A 19,010-nucleotide genomic window follows, 5' to 3' on the forward strand; every position below is an offset into this window, starting at 1 on the left:
AGGCTTGGCGCAAGTATACAGTTGAGAGCTCAGTAAACGTTAGCTGTTAGAATTACTGTCTTCTCTCTGTCTCTCTTTCTCTCTCACACACACACACAGACACATTAGCATTTCAGGGTCTCTTTTCTTTTGCTGTTCTAAAACCTCCAATTGGACAGGGCGGTGACCAGGGTACCCGTCCTCCAGCTGTGGGCTGCTGAGGGCTCAGATCTGCCCCCCTTCCCTCCAGAGTTGTCCTTAGCCCAGGAGAAACCACCTCACCCAGGGGTATCCAACAGCCTGCCTCCCCCACAAGCCCATCTAATGCCTGACAGGGACAGGGTACAAAAGTGTGGCCTCTTTGTCTCATGGTGAAGTCAACTCTGTGCTGCAATTCTTACTCCAAAGCACCCTCTGGGAAGGCTGAAGCCAGACGCCAGCTGAGACTATATTGCCTGCCTTACCCTCCCTCTCTCCCCTTGTCTTGAAAGCATCCCCCCAATAAAGCAAGTGAATCCCTGCCTCAGACTCCTGGAAGGTTTTGGGAGCATGGCCCATGGCTGACGGTTCTTTGGTTCTCTATTCAGGCTTCCCCTCAGGCACTGTCAAGCCTGGGCTCCATGCTGCGGGGCCAGACAGAGCAATCCTTGCTCCCAGCCCAGGTGCCTGGATCTCTGGCATGGGAAGGGGAACCAGGTTCCTTCTGGAACAGGAGAGGCATTTAGATAACACTCAAACCATGAAGCACCCAACCCCTCCTCTGACTTCTCCAGGTCGTATTTGTATGTCACCTATGACCCCCTCTGCCCTGTGGAGTTGCTGCTCTGCCCTCCCATTGGGCCGTGAGCATCCATGGGACAGAAATTGTAGCCAAGTGGTTGCTGCACCCCCAGCACTCAACACGGGCCTGCACACAGTAGGTGTGCAAGAAACATTTCAGGAACTGCATTTACTTGGAATGAGAAACAGTTACAGCAAGATCACCAAAGAGAGCAGACAGTAATGGCCAAAGTGAAGGGTCCTGCAGGGACCCACTGAGAGCTGGGCCTGCCTGGTAAGATGAAAGATTCCAAAGAAAAGCAGCTGTCAATCACCAGGCAGAGTCACAATGCTGCGAGCACTCTATAGGCTCTCATTTAGTTCTTAAAACCTTCCTTGGTATATCTTACCGTCTCCATTTTACTGATGAGGTCATTGAGGCTCAGAAAAATAAGTCACTTGACCAATATGAAGTGTCAGAATGTGGTGGAGTTGGACTTCCAGCCCTTGTCCGGCTGCACTCTTTCCATGATCACAGGGTCTGAAATGACATTCTGAAGAGTTTGGAGTTGCTCTTCTGGGAATCTGCATCCCTACTGACACGAGCTAGAAAGGACTGGCTGGCGACCGTGTTGGAGGCAGACTGCCTGGACGGCTGGATGGAGGTGGGAAAGGGGTTTGGATCTGAATACACTCTTTTATTGGGGGACAGCAGAATCAGGAGCATCACAGCGTGGCTCTGAGGAGTCGGGCGACAGAGGCCGGGCTGATGCGGTGGATTGTCCAGCGAAGGGAGACGCCGGGCTAGATGCCTGATTCACTGGGACCTCCTGGCTCTGGGCAGGCGGGAGCCCCCGGCGCTGAGCTGTGTGACCCTCTCTGGGCTCCATTTCTCATCAGTCAAGGGAGCGGGGTGATTGGAAGGTTTCTTCCAGCTCCGGGTCCCTGATTCTCAGTCAGTGAAAGGTCTGATGTTTCCCATCCCTCTTTGCTCCTCTCTGTGTAAATCCTGGGCTGCCGACCAGTGATCCAAGTCCCTCAGCCCAGCCAAGGCGACAGAAAGCCTGACTTTCTCAGCCCTGAAAAGAGCTGACAGGCTGTTCTCTGGGCTCCCCTCTGCAGGGAGCATTGACAAGAGCTGGAAGAGGAGGCTGGCATGGGAGCCTTCTCGAGTTGTTCCACAAAGACCTCTTCTCTTTCCCAGGCATGATGACAAATACTGCTGCTGCCTCTGGCTGTAAGGGCTGGGGTGTGTGGACAAGGTTCCCATGCCTGAGCTCTTAGGAAAATTGCAAGCAAAGAAAAAAAAATGTGCATGGGCTTTTGGCTGTGCTTTTTTGACTTGATGCCAGATGACCACTGGGTTCAAAATTACATCACTATTGACTATCTGAGTAATCAGAGTAATTTCTCTGTTTGAGCATCTTGGAAGAATAGCTACCTTGGCAACAGATTGTTATCAGTTCGTTAATGATTTGTGCTGAGGAACAGTTTCCTTTATGCTGAAAACCGGTGGCCTAAAAGCTGGATCTGGCCAGCTAACCCATCTATCTCTGAGTGGATTGCATAGTATTGAGAAATGGAGCTGGGTTTGACAGCCTACTTTGTCTGTTAAGCAGCAAAGGCCAGGCCAGTGGTGCTGGGATTCCCAGTGTCAGCCCCCCTCACCTCCAGCATTGGACTCAGCTGAGCCTCTGGAATACACAGTCCCTACCCACTGAGGGTTGCTCGGCGCTGCAGGAGGGTCTGACATGACACATCCAGCACTGGCCGCACATGCTGGCCCAGCCTTCCGAAGCCACTGGGGCTTCTGTTCCTGATAGAACAGTGTTCTGTTCACTCTCCCTTGCTTCTTGCTCAGCTCACTGGATGCCATGCGTTGGCCTCTGTGCTTCAGATGAATTTAAAAAGCAGGCTGGAATATCCAGGAAGGATCTAAAAGGAACTTCTAGAAGATTCACAACCAAATCGATGGTAGAGAAAGGTGCAATGTGGTTTTTAATGGTCGTGCAGCGTTGCAGAAAGTGGGAGGGGAGTTGAAGGTGAGGAAATGATGTTCAGAAAGTTGAACTGACAGCACAGCTGCTAAGTGGTGAGGCTGGGATTTGAACCTGAGTCTGTGCCTCACTGATGCCTGTAGGAGGTGGGATAGTGGGCTGTCTCAGTGAGAGCTAGTAGAGCCCAGAATGTGCCTTAAAAAAAAAAAAAAAAAAAGACTCTGTATAATAGCAACTATCCCCATGCCTTTGATAATGCAAGGGATCACAAATGCTGTGGAGTGAATGAGTGATAACGTTTTGTCATGTATTGTGGGTCTGAGGCTCTCTTACTACACATAAGCTTAGAGAGACAAAGCTGCCCTGATCTCTTCTCCTGACTTTGCTCTCGGGCTTCAGGGAGGGAAAAGCTTTCCAGCTCCGGTAGGCCTTCCTATAGTCTCCGAAATGCTTCCTGCAGGTAGCAGAAAGGCTGCCCAGGCCAGCTTCCCCATCATCTATCTTTGGACAAAAGGAGGTTGCATTCAACCCTCTAAGTCAAGGGAAGGGAAGTCAAAGGGGACTAGAATTATTGGAGGCCAGCTATTTGCAGGGGTGGAGCTATACTTTACACATATAATCTCATTTCTAATTTACTGTAACCCTATAAGTAGATATTATTGTACCCATTTTGCAGATCAGAGCACAGAGGTTCAGAGAGGGCAAAAAATGTGGGGTAATAGAATTAAACTTATTTTTATAGCAGACACCAACATTTTTTTTTTAGAGAGGAAATGTCTTTATTTGCTTAGATACCTTTATGAACACTTTGGGTGGGAAGTAAGGCCAGAAGGGCAGGAGCCTCAGCTAGGACACAAAGCAGAGGCTCAGCTGCCTTCTGTGGGGTAGGAGGCAGGGGGCAGAGAGGAGGGAAGGATGGAAAGAGGGTCAGCGAGATGCCGAGAGAGCCTGGGGCTAAGTGACTCCAAGTACCCAGGGAAAATTTCCAGCTGCAACTGCCCGTGTGCTCCCCATACCTGCTTGAAACGTTGATAGAGAATTGTGTTTATGAGTGGGGTTTCTTTGCAGAAACTGCAGAAATGGGTGTTTCCTTGTCTGCTTCCGTGTGGTGAGGAGCAGGTTCAGCCTGTGTGGAATCAGAACCCTAGAGCCTAAGGTGGCCCTGAGAGTGGGAGATTCAGGCCCCTCCACGTGCAACACTGGCACCAGCAGGAATCCTGACCTTCTCTAGAGGATGGAAGGGATCCTAGCAGACCTCAGGGCAGTGGTGTGCTGGAGCCGGCTTCCCTGCAGAGCCAGTGCCACACATCCCTTCCCAGAACCCCATTCAGTGGCACTGTCTTAGCTGCACATCTGCATGGTAGGAGTATTTATACCATGGAAAATGGCAAATGCTGCAAATCAGGGCTTTTTTTTTTTTTTTTTTGATAGCTGATTGTTGAACATTTACCAGAACACCCCTGCTTCAGGGGGTCAAGAGACCTTTTGACATCTGTTTACCTTCTCTTGCCAGGCTGTTCATCAAATGTTGAAGGAAGGTTAAAAGTTGCAAGTTCTGAAGGTAAGATTCGTGAACTGTTTCCATTTCTGAGTTATGAGAGAGCATTGGCAAGAGTGGGGACATAGAGTGAGAGCCTGTAGGTTTAAAAAAGGAGAAGGGGGGAAATGCTACAAATAATTACCTTTTGCATGGGAGACTGGAATACTACTCAACAATAAAAAGGAATAAACTATTTGATACCTGTTATAATTATGCTGAGCGAAAGAAACCAGATGGAATATGATTTTATTTATATGAAGTTCTAGAAAAACAAATCTATAGCGACAGAAAACAGATCAGTGGTTGCCTATGAATGGGGGTGCAGTAGGGGTAGGGAAGGGTGGTCAGGAGGGATTACAAAAGGGTATGAAGAAATTTGGAGGAAGTAATAGATATAGTCACTATCTTGCTTGTGGTGATGGTTTCATGGATGTATACATGTCAAAATTTACCAAATTGCACACTTTAAATATGTACAGGTTATTGTATGTTAATTACACTTCAGTAAAGCCGATTTATTTTAAAGCATGATTTCATACTGATGCTGCCAATTCTAATCCAACACGACCAACTTCATTATAGCTTTTCCCCTTTCATTATTTGTAATATTTTTCTCTGATAGTGAGAAATATGGCTCTCATTATTCACAATAGAGTTATATATTTGTTCAATCCGAGTATACACAAAAAGTAGTTTCAGAATTGCCAGCCCATGGCGCTGTGAGACACACTTTTACTAACCAGGATACAGCATTTATATAAGGTTCTATTTGTCTTCAGTCTTACTACCATCTTCATCAGGATACTGTTTTCTGAAGTCATGTTAAGGTCCTTCCTTCCCCATCGCCTTCAGTGTGATTATAATATTCACTCGAAATATTGTTAGGTTTGTTTGTTACTATTTGTATTCCTTTTTGGGTTAATCCCATATTCTGGTTGGATTTAAGTGGGGGAGGAGAGGGGTACTTGAAGCATTCCATGATTCTAAGAGTCAAAGTTCTACAGAAAGTATATTGAGAGAAGTGATGCTTCTTCCTCATCCCTTCTCACCCATCCCATTTCCTTCCTCCTTTCACCCCAGTTTCCATCCATGCCCTGTAGGTAACCAATCTCTTTACTTTCTGGTTTATCCTTCCTATATTTCTTTTGCACCAATGAGCAGATACATGTGTATTTTGTTCTATCCCCTTCTGTCTCATGCTAGACATATTCTATGGCACTTTGCTTTTTTCCTTAACTCTATGTCTTAGGAATCACTCCAAATCATTTTGTAGAGATTTTTCTGCCTCATTTTTCATAGCTGCATAGTACTCCATTGTGTGGATGTACCATAGTTTATTCAACCACTCTCCTATACATAGGCATTTAGGTTGTTTCCAATGTTTTATAATTACAAATAATACTATTTTGAGTAACCTTGTTCATATGTATTTTTGTGATGTTGGAGGTATATCTTCATGGTAGATTCCCAGTAGTGGGTCAAAGGGTAATTACACATGTAGTTCTGTTAGTTATTGCCCAATATCCCTCCATGGGGTCATGTCAGTTAGCATTCCCACCATGCATGAGTTCCTGTTTGCCCACAGTCTTGCCTAGAGAATGTATTATCATGCCTTTCAATTTCTGTTAGTCTGGTAAGTGAGAAATGGTATCTCAGTGTTTTAATTTACATTTTTCTAATTTTGAATGAGGTTAGTCTTTTTTTTTTTTCATTAGAGGACCACTTTTATATCTTTTTTGTGTGAATTGTCTGTTCATGTCCTTTCCCAGTTTTCTGGTTTTTGGTCCCTCAATTTTTTTGAGTTATTTATGTATTAAGGGTATTAATCCCTTGTCTGTGCTATATGTCACAAATATTTTCTCCCAGTTTGTTAGCTGTCTTTCAACTTTGTTTACAAGGTGTTTTGCCGTGCAAATTTTTTTGTTTTTATGTCATCAAATTTATCAATCTTTTCTTGCCTCTGGATTTTAAATCATAGATAACTTTTATTCTATGCCAAGATTATAGAGAAATTCACCCATGTTTTCTTCTAGTAATTGTATGGTTTCATTTTTTATGTTAAGATCTTTCAACCATTTGGAGTTTATTCTTGTGTGTGGTATAAGATATTGTACTAATATTATTTTTCCTACATGGCTACCCAGTTGTCCTAACATTATTTCTTAAAAAGCTCCATCTTGACACCAGTGATTTGAGAGATGGCTCAACTCCATTTGGAGGAATAAAATAATAATACTATTAACTGCTAATGGTTTCCCCAGGATTTACTGTGTTAAGAGAAATACAGGCACTGTCTCATTTAATCTTCACAATCCAATTAGGCAGTTAATATCAGCAACCCCATTTTACAGGTTAATAAACTGAGGCTCTATAAGGTAAGTGATTTAATAAATGTCACACAGCTGATGAAATAAAAACCCAGATCTGTCTGCCTCTTACCCATTCTCTAGAAAAACTTAATCTGGAAGTCAGGCCATTCGTGTATCTATTATCAAAACCCATTATTCACCATCTTGAGCTCATTGCTATTAACTCAGGCCACATGCATTTTGGCTGAGGTCGTACTGTTGGTCATGTCGATTGGCGCATTCTTGAGATGAGTGAGGACAGCTGCCTCGTTTAGAATAGCAGACTGTGAACCCCTCAAACCTACTGAGGGCTTGCCTCTCAGTATGTTTATTCTAGCGGAGTAGGCTAGACAAAAACAAACCAACAATAAAGTATCACAAGTGACAAGTCCTTTAATGAAAATAAAATCGGGTGCTTAGTGGCCAGGTGGTCTTTTAGATGGATGATCAGGGAAAATCTCTCTGAGAAACTTACATGGAAGCTGGGGCCTGAGAGACAAGAAAGGTCAGGCCATGGGCATATGTAGAGGAAGAGTGTTCCAGGCAGAAGGACAAGCAAATTCGAAGGCCCTGAGTCAGGACCAAGTTTGAGGCACTGGAAGAATAAGATGAAGGCAAGCATGGCTGGAGTAGAGAGAGGAAAGGCCACAATAACAGAGCATCAACAGAGGCCATATCATGTAGGGTGTGTGGCCAGGATACAAAATTTCCTTGTGCAATGGGAAATCTTGGGTGGTTTAAATCCAAGGAGTGGCATCAGTTTTGTTTTTTGTACATATGATTCTGGAAGATCTGTAGAAAATGGACTGTGTGAGGCTAGAAGCTGGGAGGACAGTTAGGGCTTTTGCAGGAATCCAGGCTAGTGATGTTGAGGACCCGGGTTAGCATGCTAGCAGTGGAGATGGAAAAAAATGTCTTGAGACTGAGTCAGCAGGAATCCTTAAATGATTGGGTGTGAGGGGAGAGGGAAAGTTAGTGGGTGGATGATGGTGGTACTTGCCAAGATGGGATAGGCTGGAGGAGAAGCATTTTTAGGGAGGATGGGAGAATCAGTAGTTCAGTTTGGACTTGTCAAATTTGGCATGCCTACTGGATATCAAAGTGGAAAAGTGGGCAGATAGACATGAATTTGGAATTGGAGAAAGAAGATGAGCTGCAGATGCAAATGTGAGAGTTGCTGCCAAGTCAAGAGTATTTAAAGTTATGAATTGAATGAGGTTATCCAAAGAAAGTATGTGGATTTTACCTAGAACTGATCTCTCAAGGGGAGATAAACCTTTAGGAGTTCAAATAAAAAATAATCCAGCAAATGGGACAGAGAAGGAGTTCAGTGAAGTAAGATGGAAACCAGAACAGTGGTATAAGGAATGTTTCAAGAAGGAAAGAGTAGTGTGGAGTATTGATAAGGGGTTGCATAAGATGAGAACCAAAAAATAACTGATAGATTTGTCAAGCTAGAGGTCATTGGTGATCTTGACAAAAGCCGCTTCAGGGACATGTGGGGCTGGAAAACCAACTGGAGTGGGTTGAGGAGAGAATGCAAGGGAAGAGGTGGAGACTTAGTCAACTCCTCTTAGAAGTTATGCTGTGAGGGGGAGCTGAGAATTTGCGGGAACAGTTAGAGGGGAATGGGAGGGGCAAGGAAAAGTTTATCCAAACACTAGAGATACTGGTTTGTCGAATGCGCCTGGGAATGGACCAGTAGAAAGGAGGAAGGGAGGGAGGTCCTGAGACAGTGAGAGGTGATGGGCTCCAGAGTTGATGGAGCACAGGTGGCCAGAGGAGGGAAGGCAGAGATGATGGATTTAGATGCAGTTAGGGTGCATCTGGGTTTATGTGAGACAGGAAATGAGGGAGGGAGTCCCTGTTGGATTACTTGCTCTGTGGGGCATGGGCTGAGGTCAGCCGCTGAGATAAGGGGAGAGATGCAGGCAGCTTCGTAGAAGCAGGACTTGACGGGGGTCTTGAAGAACTGAGATGGGAGATGGAAGGAAAGGCTGTGCTAGGTGACAGGGAGCAGGGGCAAAGGCACAGAGGCTGGGCTGGACTTAGCTCACCCCAAGACTGAGGAAACCAGCTTGAGTGGAGCAGAGGCCCCGGGGGAGCAGTACAAGGAAATCAATGGGGGATGCAGGAGGGTCAGTTCCAGGAGGACCCCAAAGCACCAGAGAGGCTGACCCATATGGAGAAAAGTGAGAATCTCGTTGACTTTGGGGCTGGAAATGGCCTGGTGCAAGTGTGTCTGAGCAGGTGGACCTGTGTCAAAGGCTGAGGCAGCGTCTCAGGATGGGCCGGAGGGAGGGTTGCCTCAAGAATATTCTGAGAAAGAGGGAAGTGTGAGACACTTCAAAGGAAAGTCTACAGGATATGTGAATTAAATACCTCCCTCCCAGCCCTCCACGGCCCCAGTTGCCCAGGACTGAACCCAGAGCACACCCCAACCCCAGGTCCTGTCTGTCTCCAAGCTCTGCTGCTGCCTCCCTCCCTCCGTGTCTCCGGCTGCTCTTCAGCTCCCTGTAGCGCCTTTCTTCAGACTGCCATCATCTGCCACCTGTCCCCTCTCCTGGTCTCTCATCTGCCCCTATTCAATTTCTCATCCACACCCCCACGAAGGTGAGCTTCCTAAAACCCAGATCTGATCATGCCATGTGCCTGCGTATAACAATGTGTTCGCCTTTCTCATACCTTCTCCCATCTTATAGGATCTCTTAAGAAACACTGGCAGCTCTATTTAACAAAAGACAAGGTCTGTGTTCTGAAATTCCTAAGAAAAACACGAGGATTAGTTTTTCAATGTAAAGTTACACTCTTATTGTGAAAGTCATTTCCCATTCATGGGACCAATACGTACATTTCTCTCTGAAGCTCTGAGCATGTTCCTAACATGCCCCATGCTCCTAGCGTGTTCCTAACATGCTCAGGTGAAGGAGGGGGGTTCCCTTTTGAAAAGTCACTATACCATGTTCCTAGAGCTTTCGGTTTGGCTACCAATTAGAATTTATGTATTCACTCATTCATTCATTCACTTGTTCATTCAACAAATATTTATTAAGTATCCACTGTGTGCAGCCCTGGGAGGAGACAGTGGAGGCAAGACGACCTGGTCCCTGCTCTGCCTTCCTGTGGAGGGAGACCAGCAGTGAATGAGAAACACATGAGCAAGGTCATTTCTCATGAAAGAAACAGGGAAATATGATCGTTGTTTGGGAGATTGAAGGCAAAGGTCTCTGTGCAGAGGGGATATTTGAGTCAACAAGGGAAGGAGCCAACTGTGCCAACCACTGGGGGAAGAGCGTTTCTGGCAGAGGGAACAGCAACTGCAGGAGAAGAGCTTGTAGAGAATAGGGCATTCTGGCTGCTGGATGGAGAATGTGATGTTAAACGTTCAACAGGGGAAGCAGCCGCTACATCTGCAGAGAACAGTGTTGGCAGAAGATGGAGAAGGAAAACTCTGCTACTTTCAAGAAAGTAATTTAAATCTGGAGACTATCACCTCTGAAAAAGGAGTTCCTTCTACACTTTCGTTACAAGAAGGCCAGTGCCTTGGACACCGACATCCAATGTCAGTGCAGCTCTGTGGCCAAGGGCTCTTGTTGGACCACCGGGGTGGGACTTCTGACCCTGAAAGTGTCCTGGATGAGCAACCTTAAAGCAAGTCACCTATTCTCTCCAAGCCTCAGTTTCCTCATCTGTATAGTGGGAATAATTACAATCCTACCTCGGGATTATATGAAATAATTCATGTAAATATTATAATCACTTAAACATTAGCTATTATTATAATGATCCCTCTGAGAGAGAAATGGAAAGCTCCTACAACAACAAACCTGTTGTCCCATATTTTGTTAAAAATGGTTCAGCATTCTGCTCAATTCCTGTGTCAAACCCATTTTCCACTTTATGAGTAATCTCTAAACTCTTGAAATAGTGTGAGTGTTGGAAGTGAACTTTGTTGTGGTAAAAATGTTCCCCTTGCTTTTAATTGGTTTGAAAGGAAAAGATGACGGAGAAGGGCACGGAGAGCTAGGAGCAGGCAAAGGAGAGGGAGGAGGTAATCCTGAGCAACTGTTGACTGTTTGTGCCACCGATGGCACTGGGAATCGGAAATGACAGACTACTTCCTGTGTGGCCTCAGTCCCATCACTGACAGGGAGCACTTTAAAACTCTGAATTTAAAAGAGGATAATAAATGGCAGTCTGGAAGCATTTTTAACACAAGAGCTAATTCCTCAGCAGAATCTAGCGTGTCAAAGATGAAGGCAAAACAGGAAGCAGTTAGGTGACCTCTGCGTTCAAATGAGAATATTCTGGCATCCCTGGATTTCACGTTAAGAAATCAGGCCTTTACCCCAGACCGCAAAGAAACTTGAGTAAAATGCAATCTGCTGAAGGGTGTGATACACAGAAACATATCAGCACAAGCTTCCTTTTTTTTCTTTTTTTCAACTTTTTACTTTATGTTGGAGTGCAGTTGATTAACAATGTTGTGTTAGTTTCAGGTATACAGCAAAATGATTCAGTTATACATATACATGTATCTATTCTTTTTCAAATTCTTTTCCCATTTACCTTGTTACATAATATTGAGCAGAGTTCAGCTTCTGATCAGCAGTTTTATGTTTTTAAATTTTTATTTTTTAAAGTTATACAATTTTTATTTATTTATTTATTTATTTATGGCTGTGTTGGGTCCTCGCTTCTGTGCGAGGGCTTTCTCTAGCTGCGGCAGGTAGGGGCCACTCTTCATTGCGGTGCGCGGGCCTTTCATTATTGCGGCCTCTCCTGTTGCAGAGCACAGGCTCCAGACGCGCAGGCTCAGCAATTGTGGCTCACGGGCCCAGTTGCTCCGCGGCATGTGGGATCCTCCCAGACCAGGGCTCGAACCCGTGTCCCCTGCATTGGCAGGCAGATTCTCAACCACTGCGCCACCAGGGAAGCCCCTGATCAGCAGTTTTAAATCAACAGTGGCCCAAACTTGAGTTTTGTGGTCTCTTGGTAGATGAACTTCTTCTCACTCCCCCAGTTTTTGTATAAAATCAGTCAGATCTCTGGGCTTCCAAAAAACCTTTGCCCTTGTCAAATCTCCCAGTCATGGTTATGTAATGAGTTGGAGAAATTCTATTCCTCAGGCTTCCTCTCGGAGAAAATACTATACATTTGGAAAGAAATTGTTTGCTCTGCCTCTTAGGAGGGAGAGTAAGGCCCCAAGGACATGGCCAAGTACTGAAGATTGTTGCTGAAGTAAAAGGGACCAGAAGGGGTCTAAGTCCCTCCTGAGAGGGGAGGGGAGGACAGTGAGGGAAGGAGTGGGCATGGGAGTCGGTTCCTGCCCCACACACTTTAATATTCACTCAAGGGGCTAACTTCAGGGCACCCTTGGTGCAAGTGGGTTTTCTATTTTACAGGGTAGAAATTGGTGAAGGGGCTAAGCCTTGCACTGGATGATGTAAGCAAAACAGAAGCAGGGCAGACCCTGAGCTGGAGGGACAGGGAGGCCTTGCTGGAGTCTGGATTACGATTATCCATGGGCCACATCTGCCCTCCCATTAGCACCTCTGATAACATGTGAAGCCCCGCGCAAGAGTCTGAGCTGCAGAGAGATGGTTAGACAGGCCTGGCTTCCTGGAGCCAGTTGTAGTGACTATAAGATTATCATCCACTACTACCAAGCAGGGCTTTGTACTTCCCCATGGCCCTTGGCTAATCAGAGCCCCATCTGCTTCAAGTCAACACTCCCATTTTCAGATACATTTAAAGCAAACTTCGAGTTCACCCCAGAGAGATGTAGAACATACTGTTTGTGTTTGAATTAGGGCTGGAGTCATTATTCAGTGAGGTATAGAGACCAACCTCCTTCCGAGGGCTTCCAACCCTATTAACCTTTCGTGGGCTGTGTCTCCGACAACACCAACTCAAGGCTCACCCTCCAGTTTCATTTCCAGGTAACCACAACCTGGTCCTAGTCACTGAGGTCAGTCAATGAGAATTTAGAATCCTAGATTGGTTGTGTGTGTATATGTTTGTAAAGTATTACATTTATTTAATATAAATATTGATAAGCTTTTTTAGTGCTTGCTTTTTTCTAATCCTATTGGGTTGGCCAAAAAGTTCGTTCAGCTTTAAGTAAAGACACATTTTTCATTTTTACCAAGAACTTTATCGAACACCAAATGAACTTTTTGGCCAACCCAGTATTTCATACCTGAATCCCTGTGCTGGCTTCACTGCTTCAAATGAGGCGATGCAGTTCAAATAAGGGGTGGTACTTGAGTGGCAACCAAGGAAAAAGTCACAATTATAGGGACACAATTAGCCTTCTCCTTTGATCATTCCCATTTCCCCAAAACCCTTCCAACAGGTAGGACACGGGCAGCTGAAAAGAGAGATTCACGTTTGACACTAGTTTGTAATACCTAGAGGCATTTCTAATACATGGAGGTACTTGGAGGGAGCTGTTCTGGGATAAGGAGTCTTCCTGTTGAGTTTCCAGTTCCACAGAAAGTCAGACTTGCTTGACTCCCAGGCCTGGGGCAGAGGTGAAGTGACTAAGGAAAGAGGCACATACCTTTGCAGGTCAGGTATGACTATCCTGAGTTCTGTGGGCCCAGAAATAAAGGGAATCCACAGGTGGTTTCCCAAGGGTGGAAAGAGAAGCAAGACTCCAACCCAAACATATGGGATCGGTGGAAAAACTTTAATTATCGGTAGCATCTTCCTGAGGTTAAACGTGGAAACCATATTAGCATCTGAGGCGATCATGCTCCTGAGGGGGTGGAGGGCGGGTGGTAGAAACAATGCAATATGGCGGCAGGATAGGACCAAGAAGAGAGATAGCCAGTAGGGGGCGCCCTTTTGGTTAGATATGGCTGGTGGTCTCTAGGGACACTGGGTGGACTCTGACAGTCGAGTTTTAAAGTTTTCCTGTCCTGCCTTGTAATCCTCTTTTGTCTCTCTAAATCTTCAGTAAAGTTTGCTGAACACAAATGTAACAATTGTGTTTGAGAGAATAAAGAAAAGGACCTCTTCCTTTACTTAGGAATATCCTTAGGGATGGGGCTAACCTGGAAGATGGGCCCAGCACAGAAGAGCCTACATCATCAACAGATGCCTAGACAGTCAGAATCTGGAGCAGTGGCCCAGAGAGAGAGGTGACGAGCAAACCTCAAACTTAGACATTACCTTTTGGCTTTTCACTCCCTCTCCCCATCATCATATCCTCCCTGTCTCCCTTTTAATTTATACTCCGTTTCGTTCTCCCCTTTAAGAATGAAGGTACTAGACATTAGACCTGAAAGTAACTTCGACAAAAGCTGGACGCAAACTCTGGGCCCCCATTTCTCCTCATTGTGCTAGAGGGTCTTGGTGTTGCCTTCCCGCTGAAACAGTCCAAGAGCAAGAAGAGTCTATGCTGATTTTGCAAGAATAAATAGTTGTGGTTCAAATAAATCTCTTGCTCAATTTTTCGGATCTGGAGATTTTGCCACATGACTGTTCCAATGCCCAGAATTCATACCCCTGAGATCTTCCTCTCATCATTTAAGATTTTCAAGAAGATAATTTAGCTCGGTGCTGGTTGCCAGATTGACAGCCTTAAAAACAAGAGGTGAAATCCAATCTGGACAGAGCCTGTGGCCACTGTCTATTTTTAGGGAAAAGATTATTCACCCATATGGCCAGCGAGGAATAGAGCATTACTGGGGCTGGGGGGTGAGGTACAGACTTAGAACAGCCTTGACCCTAAATCTCCTGCTCTCAGTCGGGGGGTGGGGGTTGGCTGGAAGCTGGAAGGGACAGGAATTGTTCTGGGTTGAGGGGGGTGTGCAATGCAAAGTTTCCTGAAAACAATCCAGCATTTTGCAGAGTGATAAAAACAATCCTTCCTCTAAAAATAGCCCTCTTAGAAACCAGAGGCCTGGATTTAATTATAGTCACTTTATATTGACCACGTACCGAGGTACCAAGGCCCAAGCTGGTTCTTTGCAATATTATCTGCTGTAACCCTTCTCCAGACCCATGAAGCAAGCATTTCCCACCACACAGATGAGCACATTGAGGGTCTAAGAAGGAATTCAAAGCCAGTGTGTCACTTAACCTCAATTGTTTCCATTTTCTTCAAATCTCCTAGGCCAGAAGTTCCCAAACCTGGTTGCATATCAGAATAAATGGAGGCACTTTAAAAAAAAAAACAACAACAAATTCCTGGGATTTATCCCAGTCCTGGTAAATCATGGTTTTGGGCAGGGACAAATATTTTTTTAAGTTCCCAAGATGATTCGGTTGCACAGCCCTGCTATCCAAGATTCAGACAGGGCGATTCCAGGAGTGCTTGGGGAATTCCAGGAATGCCACCCCTTGTTCTTTCAGTCTTGAGCCCTAAGTGTCCTCCGGCTACCCTGGGTTTCTCTGAGTTCCTTCACTGAGCCTAATTCCCTCTGACCTCAGAACTTGCCCCTCTGCTTGGAAGGCTTCCCATCCCCTCTGCTCCCCCCTCACATCTCAGTGTCATCACCTCCTGGAGTCAGCCCTGGTCACCTGGACAGGGAGACGTGCCTCTGCTCTTTTCTCTCTGAACACATCATGGTCTGTAATTACATACCATGTGAAGTTTGAAAATGAATGTTGGTTTCACCTGTTAGGTGGTAAGCGCCGTAAAGGCAGGGGACTAGGTCTGTTTCACTCAAAATTGTACCTCCTGGGCCTTATACGTTTGAGGGAGGGAGGGAACGAGTGAACGACCTGAGATGAGGACAGAAGAGGGTTCTAGTCCTGGTTTGGTGCCAATTTGCTGCACAACAATCTGGCAAGCTACTCCTCATCTCTGAGATTCTGTTTTCTCCCCTGATAAACAAGGGCTGGATTAGACCCATCGGTGTCCCATTTCACTAAGTGTCAGAGTCGCTAGGGAGCTTGGGTCAAGTGGAGCCCAGCTCTCCTTCAGCAAGTCTGGAGTGGGCCTGGGTCCGCATTCTAAATGAGCCCCCAGAGGTGCTGATGCAGGTGGGTCTCAGGGGTGGGATGGGGGGGCACATTTCAATAACACTGGGTTGGGTAAATTCTGAGGTCCTTTCTAGCTCTGACATTTTGTCATTTATTCAGTTAGCAAACAGCTCTTGTGATCTGGGCGTGAGGAAGACAAAGAGGACTGAGAAAAAAGTGTGACTTCTCAGAACTTGCATTCTTCACATGGCCACCAGGCAATGCTGTCCCTAAGAGGCAGAGTACGGACCTTGGTTGCCATTTTCTTTGTAACTCACCATACTTGGAATCACCACTTTTTAATATAAGGAATGCAATACAACGTACTCCATGTTAAAAATATCCTGCAAATACTGAACTGTTCTCAGAAGACTCCAGATAACGTTCAGGACCTCCAAATGCCCGAGACCATCCTTGCAACGAATGGAAATTCTGGGAGAGGGGGAAGGCCATACAATTCTCTCTCTCTCTCTCTCTCCTCTCCCCTGCTTTTAAAAACTTATAGAACAATGGGACTTCCCTGGTGGTGCAGTGGGTAAGAATCCGCCTGCCAAAGCAGAGGACATGGGTTCGATCCTTGGTCCGGGAGGATCCCACATGCCTCAGAGCAACTAAGCCCGTGAGCCACAACTGCTGAACCTGCACTCTAGAGCCTGCGAGCCACAACTACTGAACCCGTGCACCACAACTACTGAAGCCTGCGTGCTCTAGGGCCTGCAAGCCACAACTACTGAGCCCACGTGCTGCAACTACTGAAGCCTGCTCACCTAGAGCTGGTGCTCCGCAACAAGAGATGCCACTGCAATGAGAAGCCTGCGCACCACAACAAAGAGTAACCCCTGCTCGCCACAACTAGAGAAAGGCCGCACGCAGCAAAAAAGACCCAATGCAGTCAAAAAAAAAAATATGTATATATATATATATATATATATAAAACAAAAATGGAAAACCACATAAAATAAAGGTATAATGTCATAAGTTATAAGGTGAGCATTTCTTTTCTTTTTTTTTTTATACAGCAGGTTCTTATTAGTCATCAATTATATACACATCAGTGTATACACGTCAATCCCAGTCGCCCAATTCATCACACCACCACCCCGACCCCCCCACGGCTTTCCCCGCTTGGTGTCCATACGTTTGTTCTCTACATCTGTGTCTCAACTTCTGCCCTGAAAACCAGTTCATCTGTACCATTTTTCTAGGTTCCACATATATGCGTTAATATACGATATTTGTTTTTCTCTTTCTGACTTACTTCACTCTGTATGACAGTCTGTAGATCCATCCACGCCTCAACAAATGACCCAATTTTGTTCCTTTTTATGGCTGAGTAATAGTCCCTTGTATATATGTACCACATCTTCTTTATCCATTCGTCTGTCGATGGGCATTTAGGTTGCTTCCATGACCTGGCTATTGTAAATAGCGCTGCGATGAACATTGGGGTGCATGTGTCTTTTTGAATTATGGTTTTCTCTGGGTATATGCCCAGTAGTGGGATTGCTGGATCATATGGTAATTCTATTTTTAGTTTTTTAAGGAACCTCCATACTGTTCTCCATAGTGGCTGTATCAGTTTACATTCCCACCAAGAGTGCAAGAGGGTTCCCTTTTCTCCACACCCTCTCCAGCATTTGTTGTTTGTAGATTTTCTGATGATGCCCATTCTAACTGGTGTGAGGTGATACCTCATTGTAGTTTTGATTTGCATTTCTCTAATAATTAGTGATGTTGAGCAGCTTTTCATGTGCTTCTTGGCCATCTGTATGTCTTCTTTGGAGAAATGTCTATTTAGGTCTTCTGCCCATTTTTGGATTGGGTTGTTTGTTTTTTTTTTGTTTTTTGTTTTTTTAAAGGAATGCAAGCCTTGTTTATTTATTTATTTATTTATTTATTTATCTATTTTTGGCTGTGTTGGGTCTTCATTTCTGTGTGAGGGCTTTCTCCAGTTGCGGCAAGCGGGGGCCACTCTTCATCACGGTGCGCGGGCCTCTCACTATCGCGGCCTCTCCTGTTGCGGAGCAAGGGCTCCAGACGCGCAGGCTCAGCAATTGTGGCTCACGGGCCCAGCCACTCCGTGGCATGTGGGATCTTCCCGGACCAGGGCCCGAACCCGTGTCCCCGGCATTGGCAGGCAGACTCTCAACCACTGCGCCACCAGGGAAGCCCTGTTTTTTTAATATTGAGCTGCATGAGTTGTTTATATATTTTGGAGATTAATCCTTTGTCCGTTGATTCATTCGCAAATATTTTCTCCCATTCTGAGGGCTGTCTTTTCATCTTGTTTATGGTTTCCTTTGCTGTGCAAAAGCTTTGAAGTTTCATTAGGTCCCATTTGTTTATTTTTGTTTTTATTTCCATTACTCTAGGAGGTGGATCAAAAAAGATCTTGCTGTGATTTATGTCAAAGAGTGTTCTTCCTATGTTTTCCTCTAAGAGTTTTAGAGTGTCCGGTCTTACATTTAGGTCTCTAATCCATTTTGAGTTTATTTTTGTGTATGGTGTTAGGGAGTGTTCTACTTTCATTCTTTTACATGTAGCTGTCCAGTTTTCCCAGCACCACTTATTGAAGAGGCTGTCTTTTATCCATTGTATATCCTTGCCTCCTTTGTCATAGATTAGTGGACCATAGGTGCATGGGTTTATCTCTGGGCTTTCTATCCTGTTCCATTGATCTATGTTTCTGTTTTTGTTCCAGTAGCATATTGTCTTTTTTTTTTTTTTAAACATCTTTATTGGAGTATAATTGCTTTACAGTGGTGTGTCAGTTTCTGCTTTATAACAAAGTGGTTCAGTTTTACATATACATATGTCCCCATACCTCTTCCCTCTTGCATCTCCCTCCCTCCCACCCTCCCTATCCCACCCCTCTACGTGGTCACAAAGCACCGAGCTGATCTCCCTGTGCTATGTGGCTGTTTCCCACTAGCTATCTATTTTACGTTTGGTACTGTATATATGTCCAAGCCACTCTCACTTTGTCCCAGCTTACCCTTCCCCCTCCCCGTATCCTCAAGTCCATTCTCTAGGAGGTCTGTGTCTTTGTTCCCGTCTTGCCCCTAGGTTCTTCATGACCACTTTTTTGTTTTTTTTAGATTCCATGTATATGTGTTAGCATACAGTATTTGTTTCTCTCTTTCTGACTTACTTCACTCTGTATGACAGACTCTAGGTCCATCCACCTCACTACAAATAACTCGATTTCGTTTCTTTTTATGGCTGAGTAATATTCCATTGTATATATGTGCCACATCTTCTTTATCCATTCATCTGTTGATGGACACTTAGATTGCTTCCATGTCCTGGCTATTGTAAATAGAGCTGCAATGAACATTTTGGTACATGACTCTTTTTCAATTATGGTCTTCTCAGGGTATATGCCCAGTAGTGGGATTGCTGGGTCACATG

At 45.1% G+C, this 19,010-nt stretch overlaps 1 long non-coding RNA gene across 5 annotated transcripts in view; it reads left to right on the top strand.

The window, feature by feature from the left end:
- LOC137768073 (uncharacterized) overlaps window positions 1-19,010 on the top strand; it is a 103,851-nt gene that overhangs the window by 24,814 nt on the left and 60,027 nt on the right. For 2 of the 5 annotated variants that reach the window (XR_011074709.1, XR_011074704.1), the window contains 2 exons: window positions 4,249-4,296; window positions 15,720-16,554. This is a non-coding gene — a long non-coding RNA (uncharacterized lncRNA). Of the gene's footprint in view, window positions 1-4,248; window positions 4,297-9,692; window positions 11,066-15,719; window positions 16,555-19,010 lie in introns of those variants that run through there. The other 3 variants (XR_011074708.1, XR_011074706.1, XR_011074705.1) reach the window with 2 other exon arrangements.

This window comes from Eschrichtius robustus, chromosome 8 (genome assembly GCF_028021215.1).
Source record: "Eschrichtius robustus isolate mEscRob2 chromosome 8, mEscRob2.pri, whole genome shotgun sequence".
Classification (NCBI taxonomy): domain Eukaryota; kingdom Metazoa; phylum Chordata; class Mammalia; order Artiodactyla; family Eschrichtiidae; genus Eschrichtius; species Eschrichtius robustus.